The 20,198-nt window shown below is 52.1% G+C and overlaps 1 non-coding gene across 1 annotated transcript; it reads left to right on the top strand.

Moving 5' to 3' along the window:
* The first annotated feature begins 4,316 nt into the window (after positions 1 to 4,316).
* On the top strand, positions 4,317 to 4,398 carry TRNAS-UGA (transfer RNA serine (anticodon UGA)). The gene has a single exon. It is a non-coding gene; the product is annotated as a tRNA-Ser (tRNA).
* Positions 4,399 to 20,198: the final 15,800 nt, after the last annotated feature.

Below are 20,198 nucleotides of genomic sequence, written 5' to 3' on the forward strand. Positions count from 1 at the left end.
ACCTCGCTGGCCAGGCAGAGCTTTCCTAGGAACCAGACAGGCTTCAGCAAGGGCTGGGCTTGGCTAAAGAGAGACGTTTCCCCCTACGAATGCAGCTGGAACCTTCCACTCCCCTCCAGTCATCTGGTGCACAAATCCTGGACCATCTTCTGCGGCTAAAGCAGTGAGGACTTTCGCTTAGTGAGTGCGATGAGCGCGCCGACCTGAGATATTGGCTTTTCGTCCCCCTAGGCAGGGTGCCTGGGCTTTCCCTTATGCACCGGTCCAAGGAATCCCTACAGACTCATTGCACATCGCTGCCAGTCAGCTGCATGCCACCCTCCTGGCCCTTAAACTTAGTTTTCCCTTCTCTTTTGGGGCCCCCTCTGTAAGCTCTGGCACTCTGGTCTGTGCATCATTTAGCAACCAGAAGAGTCACCTGGTGTTGCCTGGGTTGACTGCTCCCTAAGGGTATGTTGGGAACTGCTGGTGTACTGGGCCATACTCAGGGCTTTGACTCCTGCACTCTGAGTTCAGATCTCGGTGGGACCTGCTGGTGACATGTTGGCTGGTTTGCTGCCAGGCCTTAGTAAGCAACAGTTTTGGTTTCCTTGTCTTTAAATGCCCCAGAGTGAGACTTTGCCCTCCTGCCAAATGTGAGACACAATCTTGACCCTCCTCAATCTCTAGCCAGGCTGTTAAGTTCTAGGGCCCCAACATACAGCGCCCCCCCCCCCCGAACCAGCCAGGCCAAACACCTAACTGTAGTCAGCATCAGTCCCCCAGCGGGGGGGGGGGGGGGGACGACGACGACGACTCCCTCTGGGGGCATTTCAGGATAAGGAATCCAAACGTTTGTATTTCCAACAATCAGCATCTCACCTGGAGCCTCCCACTGAGCTATGAACTCAGCTTTCAGGATTCGAAGCTCTCAGTTCGGCCCGTGACACCGTGGGGCCATCACACCCCTAGGCATCTGTGACTCTCGCCAGACAGCTGCCAACCTACACTCCTTGTTTCCCTTCAGCTATTTTGCCTCTCAGGACCCTCCCTCCTGCCCCATCTCTGCAGCTCTCTTCCTCGCTGAAAACTCAACCAGCCCCTGTTGCTTCTGTTTCCAGCTGGCAGGAGGGAGGGTGACATTGCTCTGAACACACCTCCGCAGGTGCCTAAGACGCGCGCTTGGAGAGCCCTGCCTACCCAGACTGTGTGGCCTAAAGGAGAAGGTGTCTGACTTTGGATCAGAAAAGTGAGGGTGCCAAATTTCGAAATAAAGCGCTAGTCTGAAATGTCCCTTAACCCTCATGGAATGAGGATTACAGGGACACCAGAATAGCACACCCGTTATTTCAAAATAGTAGGCGTGTTCAAAAGATGTGAAATAGCTGGTTTGGGATACTTCCAGTATGCTGAAATAGCTCCACAGCATAGACATACTCTAAGGCTACGTCTACACTGGCCCCTTTTCCGTAAGGGGCATGTAAATTTCACCTATCGTCGTAGGGAAATCCGCGGGGGATTTAAATATCCCCCGCGGCATTTAAATAAAAATGGCCGCCGCTTTTTTCCGGCTTTTAAAAAAGCCGGAAAAGAGCGTCTAGACTGGCCCCGATCCTCCGGAAAAAGCGCCCTTTTCCGGAGGGTCTTATTCTTACTTCTTCTTTGAAGTAAGAATAAGACCCTCCGGAAAAGGGCGCTTTTTCCGGAGGATCGGGGCCAGTCTAGACGCTCTTTTCCGGCTTTTTTAAAAGCCGGAAAAAAGCGGCGGCCATTTTTATTTAAATGCCGCGGGGGATATTTAAATCCCCCGCGGATTTCCCTACGACGATAGGTGAAATTTACATGCCCCTTACGGAAAAGGGGCCAGTGTAGACGTAGCCTAAGAGTGCGTCTACACAGAAAGGTTTAACTCGAAATAAGCTATGCAAATTGAGCCACATCAATTATAGCTCATTTAGAAATTGGGAGCATCTTCACAGCACTTATTTCGAAACAGAGAGCTCTTCCTCCAACTTCCCTTGCTCCTCGTACAATGAGGGCTAGAGGAATCGGAGTAAGAAGTTCTCCAGCGTGACCGTAGTTAGACGTTATTTCAAAAGAACTATGTGCTATGTAGACGTGGACTAAGTTATTTTGAAATAACGCTAGCCCTTAGGCTAGGTCTGCACTGCACAGTTATTTCAGAATAAGCGCTTCCGGAATACTTATTCTGAAATAGCTTATTTTGAAATTGCACATCTAGACCAGTGGTCCCCAACGCGGTGCCCGCAGGCGCCATGGCACCCGCCGGGGCATTTGTGTGTGCTGACAACCTGGGCCAGCCCCGCCCGCGGCACACAGGAGGCGCGGGCCCCAGGCGCGCGACACGCACCGGTGCCGGGTGCGCGGCGCATGGGCGGCCCCAGCCCCGGGGCCAGCGCCGGGTGCAAGGGCATCCCAGTCCCCTGGCGTGCCCCCGGACGCGCGGCCCCGCCCCCAGGCGCCCGGCGCGTGAGTGGCCCAACCCCCGGGCGCCCGGGAGCCTCTAAAGGTTGGGGACCACTGATCTAGATTGCAGGGAAAGCCTCAAAATTAGTCCGAGGCAGGCTTCCTTTCTGTAGATGGGCTATCTCAATTTTGAGCCCCACGAGGAATAACTTCGAATGGCCCTGGTGAAGGGCTATTTTGAATGAGCAGAAGTGGCGTGTCTACACACGCCTTATTTCGGAAGAGGCGTTATGCGTCGTAGAATGAGGTTTACAGAAGTCAGAATAAGCTGTTATTTCGAAATAACGCTATGGCTGTGAAGCCTCTCACGGAGTTAGTTTGGAATAACGTCCATTATTCCGAAATAACTTTGTTGTGTAGACACATCCTAAGTGTCCCCATCTCCATTTGCCCTTACTGAACTTCAGGTCAGGGCCCCTAATAATCTGTGTAAGGCTCCTAGCAGGGCCCAGGAGGCATTGAGAAGCACAAACTGAACATCACTGCCTCCTAGTGGTGGGCTTGAATCTCCAGCTTTTTGCTGAGTAACCAAAGGCAGGGACCCACAGACACCCTGGTAGGAGCAGAGGCACTGTCTAGTCCAGGGGTGTCCAAACTTTTTTCAAAGAGGGCCAGATTTGATGAAGTGAACATGCGTGAGGGCCGACCATTTTGCCTGACATTCTTTGAACCATTAAAATTAAATGCAAATTAACTATTTTATGCAAAGTTTATTGCAAACAGCATACTTTTCATTTCGTCACATGGATGACAAATCTAAACAGGTGTTAAATCACTCTGCCTTTCATATCTGAAGGCCAGATGAAAAAAAAAATCCAAGAAGCTGAAATATATGTCAGGAACATTGTAAAGTACATTACATATTATTGGTAGTAAAGGTTGTCTGTCAACTTTTAAGTTCAAAAAATATGAACAGGAACATAACACCAAGTATACATGTTGTGTCCAAATATATTTATAACTGATTTAGACCAACTGACATTAACTGAGATTTTACAATGTATTCATCTCAATACATATGGATTCGTTGGGGGCCATAAAAGATAGATATTGCCAAATTACCCGGGGGGCCATATTAAACCGGAACACGGGCCGCAATTGGCCCGCAGGCCGGACTTTGGACATGCCTGGTATTGGCATTTTATTCAGTTTAAGTCATTAAGGGCGCCTCTAGACAGCACCCTTCGGTCGGAATAAGCTACGCAATTTGCGCTGCACAAATTGCGTAGCTTATGCCGAGTCTAAATCAAAGAGCTTATTTTGAAATGTGGCGCTGTGTAGACATATATAAGGCACTATTCTGACAAATCCCTTGACCCTTGTGGAACGAGGGTTACAGGGACACCAGACTAGCATGCCTGTTATTTCGGGAAATAGCGGGCGCATTTAAAAACGTGGCGTTACGATTCCGGGATACTTCCGGCATCCCGCAATAGCAATGCAGTCTAGACCTACCCTAAGAGCAGCAATTCCTCAGCCCAGCCTGTGGCGTCTTTTCTAGTGACTGAGGGAAAGCGTCTCCTCTCTGGGTGCGACGAGACAATTTAAGGGCAGGTAACAACCTGGCTGTGGAAAACAAAATATTTTTGCAAAGAAATTTCATCCACGCAGATTCAGGGTGTCAAAAATCAAACCTGTTTAATACTCTTGGGAGTGCCTGACAGAAACTGTTGCAACTTAAACGTTCCCACCCGCTCAATTCCCCGGGTTCTGTCCCTGCCTCTGGAGGGTTTATTGTCTGCTGGTGAGAGCGAGCCTGAGAATTGTTGGCTTTTCTCTCTGGCCCTGCCCTCATTTTGCTGTGTGACCTGGGGCAGTTTCCTTGATCCTGGGGCCCTAGTCTACTCACAGCTGTGATGGCCGAGTGGTTAAGGCGTTGGACTTGAAATCCAATAGGGTGTCCCTGCGCAGGTTCAAGTCCTGCTCACAGCGAGGTCTGCATTTTTGGCCACAGGGCTACAGAACCCCTGAGACACTCTCCACACCCTCCCCATCCCCTTCTGCACCTGTCAGAGAGATCCCTGAGGTCTCAGCCCCTGCCACTTGCCTGGCACCCCACAGCTCAGCCCTACCCCTGGGGGCTGCTCTGCTCTGCTCTAGTGTGTGGCAGGAGCCGGGCAAGAAGCTGAGCTCAGTCATTTCCATCCCCCCAGTGACGCTGTGTCACAATGCACCACGCAGCACGGCACGGCCGGGGGTCCCTCTCCCGTCGGGTGTCTGTCTGGCGGCTCTTCCAGCTGCAGCTCAGGGGCTGGGACTTGGGCTACGTGGAAGCATCTAGCAGACATAGGTCCCCCTGTATCGGCTGATCTGTGCACGTCGCTGCCAGGCTGGCCTGCGGGGGTCCCAGAGCCCAAGTCCCAGCTGGGAGGGGAGGGGGACTAGTTGGGGCAGGGCACCCCCCACTGGCTGGGAGATCTGTGCTTTGATCTCAGTGACCTGTGATCACACGTCACCTCCTCCGACGCCGCAACAGCCTTTACCTGGTCTCATAGACTGTCCCTCCCCGGCTACCCCAAGCTGCCTGGACACCAGGTCAGCCTGCCTCTGTGACAGAGGGCCTCTTACACTGAATATCACAGCAGGAGTCAAGGGACGCCCAGCCTCCCAAAGCCCAGCCCCTCTCCTCAGGGAACAGCAAACCCCAGGCTGCCGGAGGCCTGGAGGCAGAGCGCTCCACGTTGTGTCTGCTCCCTGAAGGCAGTGCCCTGGCCAGTGGCAAAGCTCAGAGCCTATCCCACCCGGCAGGATGCTCTGAGCTCCCCGTGCATGGGAACAGCCCCACCATGTGGCACTGGGAGACAATTCCCGCCCACAGAGGGCGACTGGGCGGCGCCATGGGGCAGGCTGAGGAGACGTAGAAAGGGTTGAAATACGGTCAACGGGCGCACACGGCTTCCCCATCCCCCTCGCAAAAATGACTCAGCGTCTCTTTGCCTGGTTGGCGCTCCCGCTGGCTGAGTTTTGCCAGGATAGTTCAACAGGGAATGGCAGAAGCCGTGTCCGCTTGTTCCGTCCGCTACCAGGGGGCATTTGGTTTTCTCTTGGGCTGTGTCCAGACTCCATGCCTCCGTCGACGGAGGCATGTAGATTAGCCAGCTCGGAAGAGGGAAATGAAGCCGCGATTAAAATAATCGCGGCTTCATTTAAATTTAAATGGCCGCCCCGATCTGCCGATCAGCTGTTTGTCGGCAGATCGGGAGAGTCTGGACGCGATGCCCCGACAAAGAAGCCTTTCTTCATCGACACAGGTAAACCTGGTTTCACGAGGCTTACCTGTGTCGATGAAGAAAGGCTTCTTTGTCGGGGCATCGCGTCCAGACTCTCCCGATCTGCCGACAAACAGCTGATCGGCAGATCGGGGCGGCCATTTAAATTTAAATGAAGCCGCGATTATTTTAATCGCGGCTTCATTTCCCTCTTCCGAGCTGGCTAATCTACATGCCTCCGTCGACGGAGGCATGGAGTCTGGACACAGCCTTGGAGTCCCCATACAGGAGCCGCTTCTGTCAACGCTGCTTTGAACTCTGGACTGTTGTTCTCTGTGTTTCAGAAATGGCTTTGCTGATGGGGGGACGGGTGTCATATCAGCTGCCCAGGTGCGGAAGGGAAAGGAGGGTCCAGAAAGAGGCGCTGGAGAAACGTAACAGGATGAAGCGGGAGTTACATAAGCGAGGGATGGGGAGCAGCAGAGTGTAAAGGAGCAGAGAGGGAGAGAAGGGAAAAGTGGGGCGGGAAAGGGGAGGAAACAAACAAATGTAACCCACACACCATGGCTATGTCTACACTACGGCTGTGTCTAGACTGGCCAGTTTTTCCGGAAAATCAGCCGCTTTTCCAGAAAAACTTGCCAGCTGTCTAGACTGGCCGCTTGAATTTCCGCAAAAGCACTGACTTCCTACTGTAAGAAATCAGTGCTTTTTGCGGAAATACTATGCTGCTCCCATTCGGGCAAAAGTCCCTTTTGCACAAAACTTTTGCGCAAAAGGGCCAGTGTAGACAGCTCAGATTTGTTTTCCGCAAAAAAAGCCCCAGTGGTGAAAATGGCCATCGGGGCTTTTTTGCGGAAAACCGCGTCTAGATTGGCCACGGACGCTTTTCCACAAAAAGTGCTTTTGCGAAAAAGCGCCCGTGCCAATCTAGATGCTCTTTTCCGAAAATGCTTTTAACGGAAAACTTTTCCGTTAAAAGCATTTCCGGAAAATCATGCCCGTCTAGACGTAGCCCACAGGTTTTGCCAGAAGAGGCAATGCAAATGAAGAGCAGATTAGCATTTTCTCCCACTTCATTTGTGTAATTTCTTCCAATCTGTTTTTGCACAAAAACAAGTAGCGTGGATGTTTCTTTTTTGCCCTCAACCCGCTTTTTGCGCAAGATCCTTATTCCTCAAAAAAGGAGGCACTTAGACTGGGAAGAGCAAGAGTTAAGAACAAGGGAGCTCTACAGCGTGTGCTAAGAGTCATTTGTCTTTGTAGTTCAAGCAGTTGAGATACTGACATTAGGTTCTAAAGGACCCAGGTTCAAATCCCCTGGTAGCAATTATAAGCACAAATATTAAAGCTTAAACTCAGGGTTTGTCTATACAGCAGTGGTCAGGCTAGATTGTATTAGGTATGTTAAATATCAGTTTACTGAAAAGTTGATTAACCTCACAAATTTTTATCAGTTATTTGATTATTCTATAATCCGTGTGGGTGGGGCTGGCAGCCAGTGTGATCCAGCCCCAAACTGGAGGAGCCCCCTAGCACTCACCGCTGCTGCCTCTGATACAGAGGCAGCAGCGTGGGATGCCAGGTGGGAGCTGGTCCATGAAGGCAGCCAGCTTAAAAACCAGCCCCCCTTGCAGACAGGCTGCCTGCTGTCCCACACTGATTCTTCTGAACCAGAGGCAGCAGCATGGGATGGCAGCAGCCCCTGTCCAAGGGGTAGGGTCTGAGTTCCCGGACCCAGCGAGAGCAGGAACTGTGCAGAGTTACCTGCCCGCCTGGCTCCTAATACACTTTAAAAGCAGAGCCGCAGTGGGGAACAGGTCCTAGACTCAGACCCAGCTGCTGGCCAGCCTGCTGAAAAATGTACTGGCAGGGCGAGGGGAAGAAATGCGTGTAGTCTATAGCATTAACGGATAAGCTTTTACTTATCGATTAATCGACTGCACTATGACATCCCTAGTTTGTATCCCAGAAGCTTGCGCAAACTGCCCCCTTGCTGCTACAACATCACGGCTATTGGCCAGGTGTTTTCTGGGGTGGGGGGGGGCACACTGGTACCAAGCTGGGAACCCCTCCTCCCAGGGGCTGTGTCCATGCGCCTACAATCCAACAGGTCATTCTTCTGAACTCCCAGTGAGGTGAGTGGCCAGAGCCACACCCAGTCGTGGTGTGAAACCACAACGGGCGGGGGGGAGGGAAGGGGGGAGCTAACCACACTGAGCGATGCCAGTAACACTGGTTGTGTTGCCTTGGCTGTGTCTTGCTGAACTTCCAGCCACGGGCTCCGGGGGCTCCTAGGGGTGAAGGACAGAGGCAGCTGGGAGCAAGGTCTTAGTGAGGCGTGAACTTGGAGCTGAAGGGGGATTTTAGGGCCAATAGTCTCAGCTTTATGACGTTGCAGGTTAAAGAGCCCAGCCCGGCCCCTTCAAACAGCAGCTAAGAGCTGGAGAGAGGACTAGTTTTAAACATTGGAAAACTCCATAGACAGAAGTGAATCCTACCCATCCCCCACTTCCCACGTACCCCATCCCAGCTGCCCCAGTCTCTTCCTCCCATTTTGTCTCCTTGGGCCAGTCCTGAGCCCATCCCAGTGGGGCTGGTGCTGCTGGGGGGAATATGAGTCAGGGCTCCAGTGGGGTTTGTCTGACTCTGGGGGAGGTGCGTCGGCTCGGCGAGCAGGGACACTGGGGGCGGCTCGGCACACAGAGCTGCACATGCTGAAATCCCCAGTGAGCAGCGACCTGCGTCTCTGCACAGGCTCTGGGCCGCCGGGCTCCCTGCAAACGTTCCCACCTGCATGTTTGCTGCCATTGGCTGGATCCCAATGCAGGTGGTACCCTGGAGCCTTTGGCCTCAGTGTCTGGGGCCTCGCTCGGTTATGCCACTGGCAGGAGACACTAATTGCAGGAGTCGGGGAGTTTCCTTGGTGCAAACTTTATTATTTGCAAAAAAAAATCCAACAATTCCTGTCTTCTGAATATGGTAGAGAGGAAACTCCTGGAAGTCTTTTCACGCGGCGCTTCACCTCTGCTTTCCAGGAAACCCTGGGCCTGAAGCCAGCTGTCTCTCAGCCTCGTGCCAGGATCACACGCAGAACTACTTCCCTTGGCTCTCTGCCTCGCACACCCAAGCCGCCAGCCAGTCCCTCAGTCCCTGTGTCCCCAGCCAGCTCCAGGGAAACCCCTCTGAGGCCTGCTCCACACTTACACTTAGATTAACCTCGCGGTGTCGCTCGGGGCTGTGAAAAAACTTGTGCCCTGTTTGTCACAGCTAAATCAACCTGACTCCGATGCAGACAATGGAATTCTGACGTTGACTTGGCTACAGCTGTGCAGAGAGGTGAGTTAATTAGAATGGTAGAAAAATCAATTCGGTCAGTGTAGGAGCTGTAAATTCTGGCCACTCCGTTCTAGTGGCTATTGGGATGGATGGACCCTCTTTCCTGGTTCTCCCTCTCCCAGCATTGCAGCTGGGGCAGAGTCTCCAACTTCCTCCCGGAACCCCAATTCATTAATCCCATATCCATCCCTTTTACAAACAGGTGCGCTGTGGTGGGACACGACTGAGAATATTTAACTCAGGACCAACTGCTGAGAAATTGGGCAGCCACAGCCTGAGGCTGGTGATCCTCCTCTTACAGGACACAGCAAAGCAGTCACACAGAGAACTTCTATTTTGCCACACTGGCTAACGAGGAGTCTTACAAGTGGTTCTCTCAGATACTCCAGGTCCTTTATATCAGTGTTTCTCAACTAGTGGTACGGGGACCCTTAGGGATACTTGAGAGAAGTCTGTCGGGGGGGGGGGGGGGCGGTACGTCAACACACCTGAAATTTGGAGGAAACTGAATTTTTGTTTTCAGTTTTCCAGCACTTTATTAGTTTTGTACTTTTTACACCCAAAAATGTCATCACCCGCCCGGCTACGATTAAGTTGGTTAAACAAATGTGTTGTAATGGTAGAAAAAAAAGTGAATGTCTGAAAACTCTAGGTACTGGAGGTACTTATAATCTTTTTTTAAAGGGGTACTTTGTAAAAAAAGGTTGAGAAACACTGATTTATATTACCACCAGGAACACTGCCTGTAGGGACCAGTCGTTATGAAAACCAGTCTCATCAAATAAAAGGTTCTTCCAAACCCAAAGGGCCAGCCACATGCCCAGGCTACTATATAACTCAGATTTTACACACACACACACCCGCCCCCAAACCATGTAGCGGCAATCCCTTAGTATCTAAAATCTAAAGGTTAATTCATAAAAGAAAGAAGTAGAGGTGGGAGTTAGAACTGGTCAAAGAAACCAAATGCATGCCACAATTGCAAAGTCCTTGGTCCAGGCTTGTAGCAGTGATGGAATAAACAGCTGGCTCAAGTCAAATCTCTCCTTATTCCCTCCAAATCATCGGAAGGATCCCTCAGTCCCTTGGTTCGAATGTTGCCTTCATATGCAAATTTGACACCTTTAATCAAGGTCTGAACAAAGACTTCACTTGGATGGGTCGCTATGTTCAATGCCCTAATGACATCAAAAGTTAATCATCGGGCACTTCAGCCCACTCTATTGGCCTCATTTAGCACAGACACTCTAATTAACGAGTTTTTTCCCCCTTCTCTTTCCCTCCCCATCCTCTCCTTTTCTGCTATTTATTTGTAACTCTGGACCCCTTAAACTCCATTCATCTGAGGAAGTGAGCTGTTCCCACGAAAGCTCATGATACCAGCTACATTTTTTGTTAGTCTCTCTGGTGCTGCAGGAACATTCATTGTTTTTTAAGTTTTATCACCTAGGCTATGTCTACACAGCAGCGTTATTTTGACATAACGGCTGTTATTTCGAAATAACATAGTCTGCATCTACATCGCAAGCCGTCGTTTTGACATAATATCGAGCTGGAGGACTTCTTCCTTCAACTCCTGTGACCCTCATTTTACGAGGAGTAAGGGATGTCAGAGGAAGCGAGCTCTTTCTTGGACTTCCTACTGGATAGACAGCACCAAAAGCCGAAATAAGCTCTTTCGACTTCAGCTACGCAATTGACATTGCTCAAGTTGTGTCGCTTATTTCGGCTTTAGCCCTGCTGTGTAGACATGCCCTTACAGACCAACATGGCTACCCCTCTGACACTTCAGACTAGTTAGTTCATGGTACAAACAATATTTGCAAAGATCATTAAATGGTCCACCAAGACCCTCCGCAATTTTCAAGTGGTCTATGCAAAAAAATGTTAAGACTACAAAAACAAAGTACCTCCCTTCATTTTCATTTCCTTTGGACTGCTTATAATACAGAATGGTTTTAAGGTATGTTTGCAATAAGCTTTAGTGTGTTGGAACTAGCCATGCATCTTATTTTAAATTTGCAAGTTTCTTTGCTCTGCCACTTACATCCTACCGCTTGCACTTCATAAAATCACTTTTATTTACTGTCAAGCCCAGTGTAAATAATTGTTACCTGGGGGAGGAGTCAGAGTGTACATTCCCCCTTTCATTGTTAAAGGGGGCTTATCTAAATAATTCATTTGGGGTTCTGATCCCTTTTTGGGGGTGGGGGAGGGTTTCCCGGATGCTATGCCTGAAATTATATTCTCCTTAGACCTGAATGGATTCAATGTCGGTATTGCTTTTTCGGGGTGGGCGGTGATTTCAGTTCCGTGCCCTGGCTGAGGGAAGGCCATGAGATCTGGCCCAGCTAGACAGGGAGGTGAGAAGCCCTAGAGAGCACGAAAGTGAGTGTTAGTGGCTTTGTCCATTGGGAAACACCCCCAAGGGGTCCTCTGTGACCGCAACCCCGTCACATGGCAGGTGGGGGATGGGTAGCATTATTACTTTCACTTCTGTCTACGGAGTTTTACGATGTTTGAAACTAACATCATTTCCCCAGCTCTTATCTGCTGTTTGAAGGGGCTGGGCTGTGATCTTTCGGCTGCAAAGCTGTAAAGCTGAGAACAGCGGCTATAAAAATCACCTTTCGGCTTGAAGTACCTGGCAGAGCACTGGGCAGAACTTCCGCTGCTCCTCCGGCTGAAATATCCTGGCAGAACTCAGACTGCGGGAGCACAAACCAGGCAAAGAGACTCTGGGTCGGTTCTGGGAGAAGGACGGGGAAGCTGTGGGTGTGGTTTTCTGGAGACTCCCGAGCTCAGATCTCACCCGGCGCTGGTCCCGGACGAGGTAAGGATGTTAAGGAAAGGTTAATTGACTAGTCGAGTAGTCGATGGAATTTCCATCGACTACTCGACGAGTCGATAGGCACTTCCGCGTTCCTGCTTTGAAATGTACAAGAGTTCCCGCAGGGGCTGTTGCACATTTCAAAGGAGGAATGCAGAATTCGGTGTGCAGCCCGGGGCCAATGGGAAGTCCCGCTGACCCCGGATTGCATGCGGGTGCCAGCTTTGAAATGTACACGAGTCCCCAGCAGGGGCTCCTGTGCATTTCAAAGCAGCAGCACCAGCATGGAGCCTGGGGCCAGCGGGGGACTCAGAGTCTGCCGCTGATCCGGGGCTCCGTGCTGTGCTGCCAATTTGAAATGCCACGCGGAGCCGGGGTCAGCGGGGGACTCCCCAGCTGATCCCGGGCTCCCTGCAGCCTTTCAGAGGCACCCGGGATCAGCTGAGGAGACCCCAGCTGGCCCCAAGCTCCACGCACGGCAGCGACCTTGCTGCCATTTTGAAGTACTCTACCTGATAGAGGCAGCAAGGGCGGGGGGATCAACTCTAGTTGACTGACTATCTGATAAGCATTTGCTTATCGGCTAGTCGACTCATCCACTAGTCCTTAACACCCCCAGGATGAGGCTGCCCAGACATACAAGGTAGGACCCACTCTGGATGCAGGTTAATTCTGTACGTCCTTGTTCAGACTCTGGCTCTCCGAGTCCCGGAATTGCCTCCTTTCCCAGATTTTCTCCCTGATCTCTGGTTCCACCTAAATCTGTCCCCGGTGGGCGCCTCCGCTGAGCAAGTACAGGGAGCCCTGGTGCTTGTGCTGACCCAGCCGACCCCGAGGGCTGTTCGGAGACCTGCGTGGAATGAGCAGGAGAGAGGGGAGCTGGTGTCTCAGTCTAGTCCCTGGTGGGCAGATTCCTACAGCCCTTCCCCTGGGAACCTCCCGTCCTTTGGAGCCTGGAGGCCAACAAGCCCAGAGACTCAATGGCTACGTCAAGACTAGCATGATTTTCCGGAAATGCTTTTAACAGAAAAGTTTTCCGTTAAAAGCATTTTGGGAACAGAGCATCCGTGCCAATCTAGACGCACTTTTGCACAAAAAAGCCCCGATCGCCATTTTCGCCATCAGGACTTTTTTGCGGAAAACAAATCTCAGCTGTCTACACTGGCCCTTTTGCGCAAAAGTTTTGCACAAAAGGGACTTTTGCCCGAACGGGAACAGCATAGTATTTCCACAAGAAGCACTGATTTCAGACAGTAGGAAGTCAGTGCTTTTGCGGAAATTCAAGCGGCCAGTGTAGACAGCTGGCAAGTTTTTCCAGAAAAGCGGCTGATTTTCTGGAAAAACTGGCCAGTCTAGACACAGCCAATTTGCTTTTCATCCCCAGCTGCAGACGGGAGCTGCACAATATCAGCTGGAGCTGCAGAGGGAAGGCTGGGCTGGCAGAGCTTGTGGTCCACCTGTTCTCAGGCTGGCAGAAGCAGAGGGATTCTAACTCCATCCCATGGGAGCAGCAACGTGCACTGAGCACAAATCATCAAGGGTCACTCAATGCAGTCTCACATTGTGACATTCTTTCTCTCCAGCTGAGAGACGGGGACGATCCAGCAGCAAGTGGAGCTTCCTCCAGAGCTGGGCTTGAGACTGACACGTTAGTTTTGCCGGAAAACCGTCGCTCCAATGGAGACTCCAAGGGAGGACGAAGGAACTGAGAGGGGAAATTGGGGTGAGCCTCTGAGGCTGTAGGAGGGGAAGGGCTCTGGCTGGTTGGGTCATAATTAGAGGCCAGATCGATTGAATGAAAGATGGAAAGGGGAGAAACTGAGCAGGAGTAACAAGGTGCAGGTGTGAGGACACCTCCCATGGTACAGTGTGGAGAGTGGAGCTGTGGGAGACATTCGGCTGGAGTACTGTGTCCAGTTCTGGGCACCGCATTTCAAGAAAGATGTGGAGAAATTGGAGAGGGTCCAGAGAAGAGCAACAAGAATGATGAAAGGTCTAGAGAATCTATGAAGGAAGGCTGAAAGAATTGGGTTTGTTTAGTTTAGAAAGGAGAGGACTGAGGGGGGGCATGATAGCCGTTTTCAGGTATCTAAAAGGGTGTCATAAGGAAGAGGGAGAAAACTTGTTCATCTTGGCCTCTGAGGATAGAACAAGAAGCTATGGACTTAAACTGCAGCATGGGAGGTTTAGGTTGGACATTAGGAAAAAGTTCCTAACTGTCAGAGTAGTTAAACACTGGAATAAATTGCCCAGGGAGGTTGTAGAATCCCCATCTCTGGAGATATTTAAGAGTAAGTTAGATAAATGTCTATCAGGGATGGTCTAGACAGTATTTGGTCCTGCCATGGAGGCAGGGGACTGGACTCGATGACCTCTCGAGGTCCCTTCCAGTCCTAGTATTCTATGATTCTATGATTCTATGGGTATGGGGAGTCCCTCTGATGCTCAGGGCTCCAGGAACATGGAGCTGTCTCTGGTCCTGCAACGTCTTCTTATAGACCTCCATAGCCTGTGATTGGCTGGTTTCTCTGCAGCCACCGTAGCCTCCTTGGAATTCTTCTCTATGGTCTTTCTCTAGCCTTAGGGCCTGATCCCTCCTGCCTTAGGCAAATCCCAACTTAAATCCCTGAGGAGAACTCTCACCCCACTTAAACGGTGCATACGGTGTCTCCACTACCGGGAGAGGAGCAGCCCCAACAGGGAGAGCTGGGAGCTGAATTTCCCCTGGGCGGGGAAATAAGAAATTACTAAAGTGGGGTTACTATTACCCAGGCTGAGGAACCGCCGTGACTACTCAGCTCAGCCTCAAGGGCCCAGGACAAAGGCAGCTCCTTGGGATCCAGACTTGTCCCAGGCAGAGCAGGGCTGCTGGGGAGGGTGAGAAATGGCCCCAGCCTCCCCCTGGGCTGAGCTCTGCCCCTCACGCTCTGATTCTCTCTCCCCAGCCAGCGTGACTCTGGATCCAGACACGGCCCATCCTGACCTCGTCCTGTTGGAGGATGGGAAGAGTGTGAGGCGGGGAGACATGCGGCAGCCACTTCCCACCACCCACGAGAGATTTGACTCCGAGCTCTGCGTGCTGGGCCATGAGGGATTCACCTCGGGGAGACATTGCTGGGAGGTGGAGGTGGAGGATGGGCGGCACTGGGCTGTGGGGGTGGCCAGAGAGTCTATAAATAGGAAGGGATGGACCAGCTGTAGGCCTGAGGGGAAGGTCTGGGCTGTGGAGTTGTGGGGGGATCAGTTCTGTGCCCTCCACTGCCACGACTCTGCCACTGAGCCAGGCCCTCCACAGGATCTGGGTTTGTCTGGACTGTGACCAGCGGCAGGTGACATTTTTCAGTGCTGCTGACAAGACCCCGATTTTCACTTTCCCAGCGGGTTCTGTCTCTGGGCAGAGAATCCGACCCTGGTTCCGGGTGGGCCCGAGATCCCAGCTCACCCTCTGTCCCTGAGACGGGGGCAAAGGAGCAGGGAAAATCATCCCATGATGGGCCCTGAAATCAGACTCTGTAGCCTCACACAACGAAGATGTTTATGAGCTCCTCCTGTACACTGCCTAGCACGTCCTCTCTAGGACCCTGCAGGCGGCTGCCGGCCTCAGCTCTGGGCAGCCTCTGGCCTGTCCAACCCCAGAGAGCACTGAGTGAGCGAGGCTGAGAATCGGATCTCATGGCCCAGGGGATCGTGCAGCCTTTGGTCCTCTATGGTCCAGGGAGACCCTGAGGATCCTGTTTCAGACAGCGTTACAGAAACCACCCTGGCTCTCGGTGTGGCTGGGATCCTTCCTCAGACTGTGTCCTTGAGACAAGCAAGGTGGGGGAAAGGGATGTAATAATGTAGTTGATTAACCAATTAACCGATAAGCAAAAACTTATCGGTTAATGCTAAAGACAACACACATTTCCCTCCCTCACTCCCCACCAGTAAATTTTTTAGAAAGCTGGCCAGCAGCCTGGCTCAGTCTTGGCTCACACTGGATCCGGGACCTACCCCCGTTGCGGCTCTGCATTTAAAGTGTATTAGGACCCGGGCGGGCAGGCAGGCAGGCAGCCTGGCTCAGTTCCAGCTCACACTGAGTCCGGGCGCTCAGACGTCCCACCCCAGACAGGGGCTGCTGCCTCTTTATCAGAGGTCGCAGCAGGGGCGTCAGGCAGCCGGTCTGTGAAGGGAGCTGGTTTTTAAACAGGCTCCCCCGTGGACCAGCTCCTGCCTGCTACCCTGTGCTGCTGCTTCTGAGACAGAGGCAGCATTGCTGAGTGGCAAGGGGGATCCTCAGGAGTAAGGCTGGAGTGCACTGGCTGCTGGGCCCGCCTCCAAAGACAATAGAACAGACGGCTAACCGATAAGAATTCGTGAGGTTACTCGACTATTCCATTAACCGACATTTAACATCCCTAGTAGGGAATAGCTCCTTGGGCACTCTGAAGTCGGCTCTTCTAGCTTTAGAGAATCATAGAATCACAGAACACTAGGACTGGAAGGGACCTCGAGAGGTCATGGAGTCTAGTCCCCTGCCCCCATGGGGACTGGACTCCATGCCATGCAGTGGGGCTGGTTCATATGACCTTAGGCTGCCCACATTCTCCACCAAATTTATTACCCATCTTATTCTACCCACCTTTAGCCTGGCGCCCGCTGCAACTCCAGGCCCCCAGCAGGATCTGGGTTTGCCTGAACTGTGCCCGGGACCAGGTGACATTCATCAGTGCTGATGGGACACCAGCAATCAAACGGTGTGACAAAGGCTTGCGAGGGGGAACGGCGCTGATCATAAGCGTGAGATCGTTTCTCTTTCCCTTGTGGCTGCTCGGACCGGTAGGCGGCACTTGGGGCACGTTGTCCCAGATTTTTCTCGGCAGCCGAGAGGGCTAGAAACTTGTACTGCTTGGAAAACGAAGTTGAGGGTCTCGCCTCATCCCATGCTTCCTGGGGCCTTAACACACCAAAGGGAAGGAGCCGTGGGAGGAAACCAAGAGAGGCGGCGACGCTGCTGGCACTAAGACCCGTTTACACTGAGGAAGAGCAGACGTGAATCAGGCCTGTGAAATGATGACTCCAGATTAACAAAGTGTTTAGCCTGTGAAGCGTGGGTGGGGGGCGGTATAGGCTGAGCATTCTCAAACCGTCTGATGTGTCCCTACCCCCACTCTGTCCCCAGTCAGCCTCCTGCCTGTGACCAGTTCCCCCCCCCCATTCCTTCATGATGGCGACACTGTTGGGGGTGGGTGGGGTCCATATTTTGTCTGCCTGCTGGGCACGGGGTCGGGGTGGAGCTTCTACCATGCTTCCTGCCCTGTACACTGAGGCTGGTGGTACTGTGGGGCTTGGGGCACATGGAGGATGGAGATGGCTGTGAGGTGAGTTGCTCTGGGTGCCGTTGAGGCAGGGTGTGGGCAGGAGAGGGGTGGCTGGGGGTTTGCCGACTTCAACGACTCATTCACCCACCGTCCATGCTGTGAATTGAAGAGCACTAGGCTGGCAAGGGCTGGATTTGATCAGTAGCAGGTGAGAAATGTGGGTTTTGTTGCATACCTGCAAACCAGTGAAACGTTATTGTTGGGGGGTGTAAGGGTAACTAAGGGACCTCGGTAGCTGTGACCATGGTAACGGAGCGCAGCCCATACAGGCTCTGCTTTTGCTGATTTACAGACTTGTTTTGATCCCTCCTTCCCTGCCGGCTCAAGATGGGGATGCACGTAGCTGTACCTTTTAATGCATGCTCTGGGTGTTAGCAACACTATCTTTCTTCCCCCGTTATCCACTCCTTATGTGCGCTGACGCACACATTCAGGGTCACAGAGTCTTTCCTCCTTGTATATTGCTGATTTAAGGAGTTTTATGATGTGAGAACGGCCGACAGCCACTCAAAAGCTGTAAAAGAGTAAACAGGGACGGGTATAATTCTATTAATCTCATGGTAATGATTACGGATTATATGAGTGTGCACATTACTAAATTAGGGTTTAAGAGGTGATATAATTCGTAAGTGTATTTACATAATAGCTAAGATAAAAAGGTGAACCTGTGTTTAATTTGTTGTTCACATGGATCAAGATTTTGGGGGTCCGAGGCGGAACAAGTATCTGCAATAAACAAGCCTCATTATTCCTTCTGCTTTTGGGTCGCCTGTTCTTTTCTAACAATTATTTCCTTCTATGGTCATCATAATGCAGGGAGACACAAGAAAACTCATTGGCGTTTGATTTAAGGAGAGTTACTGTGTTTGTTTTGACATGCGATGTTCCCGATCTGGATTTGAATGGTTGCAAAGTTTAAACTTTCTGAATGTCAGGGTCCCCAGTCGTGAAGTAATAATGGCCTGACACAACCCTTGTCTGACCCCCCGCTAATTTTCCACAACTGTGAAAATTTACATTGAGAAAAAAGTAAAAATTCTGAAAACCCTTTCTTCTGTGCATCTGGGAACAGTTTATTTAATAAATAAACAGAAATACTTAAAAAGAAATCCCCATATTCTCTCTCAAACTACAGCTGTGAGTGCTACCAAGACTGGCTGTCCCCCCCCCCCCTTAGACACACGGCCCCTACATCTGCAAGCTCATCCCCACAGAGGGATGCTGATGTCGAAGTGAACACAGGTGACTTGCCGTAGCACTCAGGAGGTGCACCCTTTCTCCTTCCACCGATATTGCCCGTAAGCTGTGCACTTGAGTGATTCAAATGAAAAAGAGATTCAAATGCCACCCACCTGAGTGCTCACACCCAGGGTTTTATTTCTGTTGGTGGTGCACATTCGTACATGCCTCAGTGCACATAAAATTTATTCCGCACATGGATGGAAAAAATTCGAGGGGACATTGCCCTGCGTCCCCACCAAAATGTTACTTGCGAAGTGGGCTGTGTCATGCTTGCCCAGCTGCTCCCAGGGCGGAGCTGAAGCTGAACCCTGGTGCATCTGCTTCTGGGGTCTGGGCATGTGGGCCCACCCCCGGGGTTGCCAGGCAGCCACCACATGGCCCCAGCCCCCGCTCCAGCCCTTCCCCAGAACATGAGAGGGGAGACCCCTCACAATCCTGGACATGCCGGGGGGTTCAAACCACAGCCTGGTGGCCCCCCACCTATCCCAGGACATGCTGGCTGGCTGCAATTCACAGCCTGGCCACCCCATCACCCTCAGGACAAACTGGGGGGGGCCGTGAACCTCAGCCTGGCAGCCTCCTCCCCCCTCCAAGAGACGCTGGAGGGATGCAGGAGCCCCATTCCAACTCCAGGAGACATAGCAGGGGTCGAGTGGGAACCGCAGACCAGCATCCCCCCACCCCAGGACACACGGGAGGAGGGCCAGACACCACTGCCTCCCAGAGGAGACACGCAACAGAGCAGGTGGAAACCTCCATCGGCCCCCTTCCTGCAGAGGAGGTGCCAGGAGGCTCCAGAAACTGTCCCCCCGCTCCCCACCCAGAGCAACACCATCTTTGCCACCGCAGGCAGCCCTGATAAGCGCCCCCCAGACCTCCCAGCCCCCCACCACCCCTGCCCTGATTCCTACACCCCCCTCTGCACTAAGTCCCACCACCTACTCAACCCCCCGCACCTCTCATCTTTACCCCCCCACACACACAGCTCCCAGCCCCTACTCTCACTCCAGCACCCTCACTCCCTGTGATTAAAAAGGTGGGCAGGATAAGGCATCCAGGGAAGGTGGAGGTAGTAGGCTGGGTCCTCCAGTGGCCTCGTGAATAAAGCACTAGAGTGTAAGGCGTGGGGGGAGTGGGTTCAACTCTTTCCATCCCTAAGAGCTGCTAGGTGCCCACCTCTACCCTGCCAACACTACAGCTGGTGCCAGGCTGAAGGTGGGCAGGATAAAGCAGCTGGGGGCAGTGGGGTGGATTGTCAGGGGGCCTCATTGATTACTGCCTGGATTCTTCCACCCCCACCCTCCCGAGTCCTGCCACTTCCCTGAGCCCACATGGTGATTATGGGCTCAGGATTGGCCCAAAATGGCAGGAAGCCACAGGGTGGGTAAGATTGTTACTTTCCCTTCTGTGTCTGGAGCTTCATGATGTTTACAATTAATATTCTTCTTTCCAACTCTCAGCTGTTGTTGTACATGTGTCGGGCTGTGTGATCCTTACGCTGCAAAGCCATAAAGCTGATAACAGTGGCTGTAAAATCACCTGTCAGCTCAAGCTTAACAACGTGGTTCTCACGTTTTATGCCTCGTCGCGTAGCACACACCAGATCCCACTGATCTCCACCGCTGTTACTCTGCTGGCCTCAGGCCAGTGGCTGGATGTTCAGAAAGCGCAACCAAACCAAGGCTCCTCCGCTCACCCAGTGTCACGGACGGCACTCAGTGGGGTTAGCTCCCCCCGGTTATGGTTTCATGC

Source organism: Pelodiscus sinensis, chromosome 19 (genome assembly GCF_052426305.1).
Source record: "Pelodiscus sinensis isolate ZL-2025 chromosome 19, ASM5242630v1, whole genome shotgun sequence".
NCBI classification, from domain to species: Eukaryota; Metazoa; Chordata; order Testudines; family Trionychidae; genus Pelodiscus; species Pelodiscus sinensis.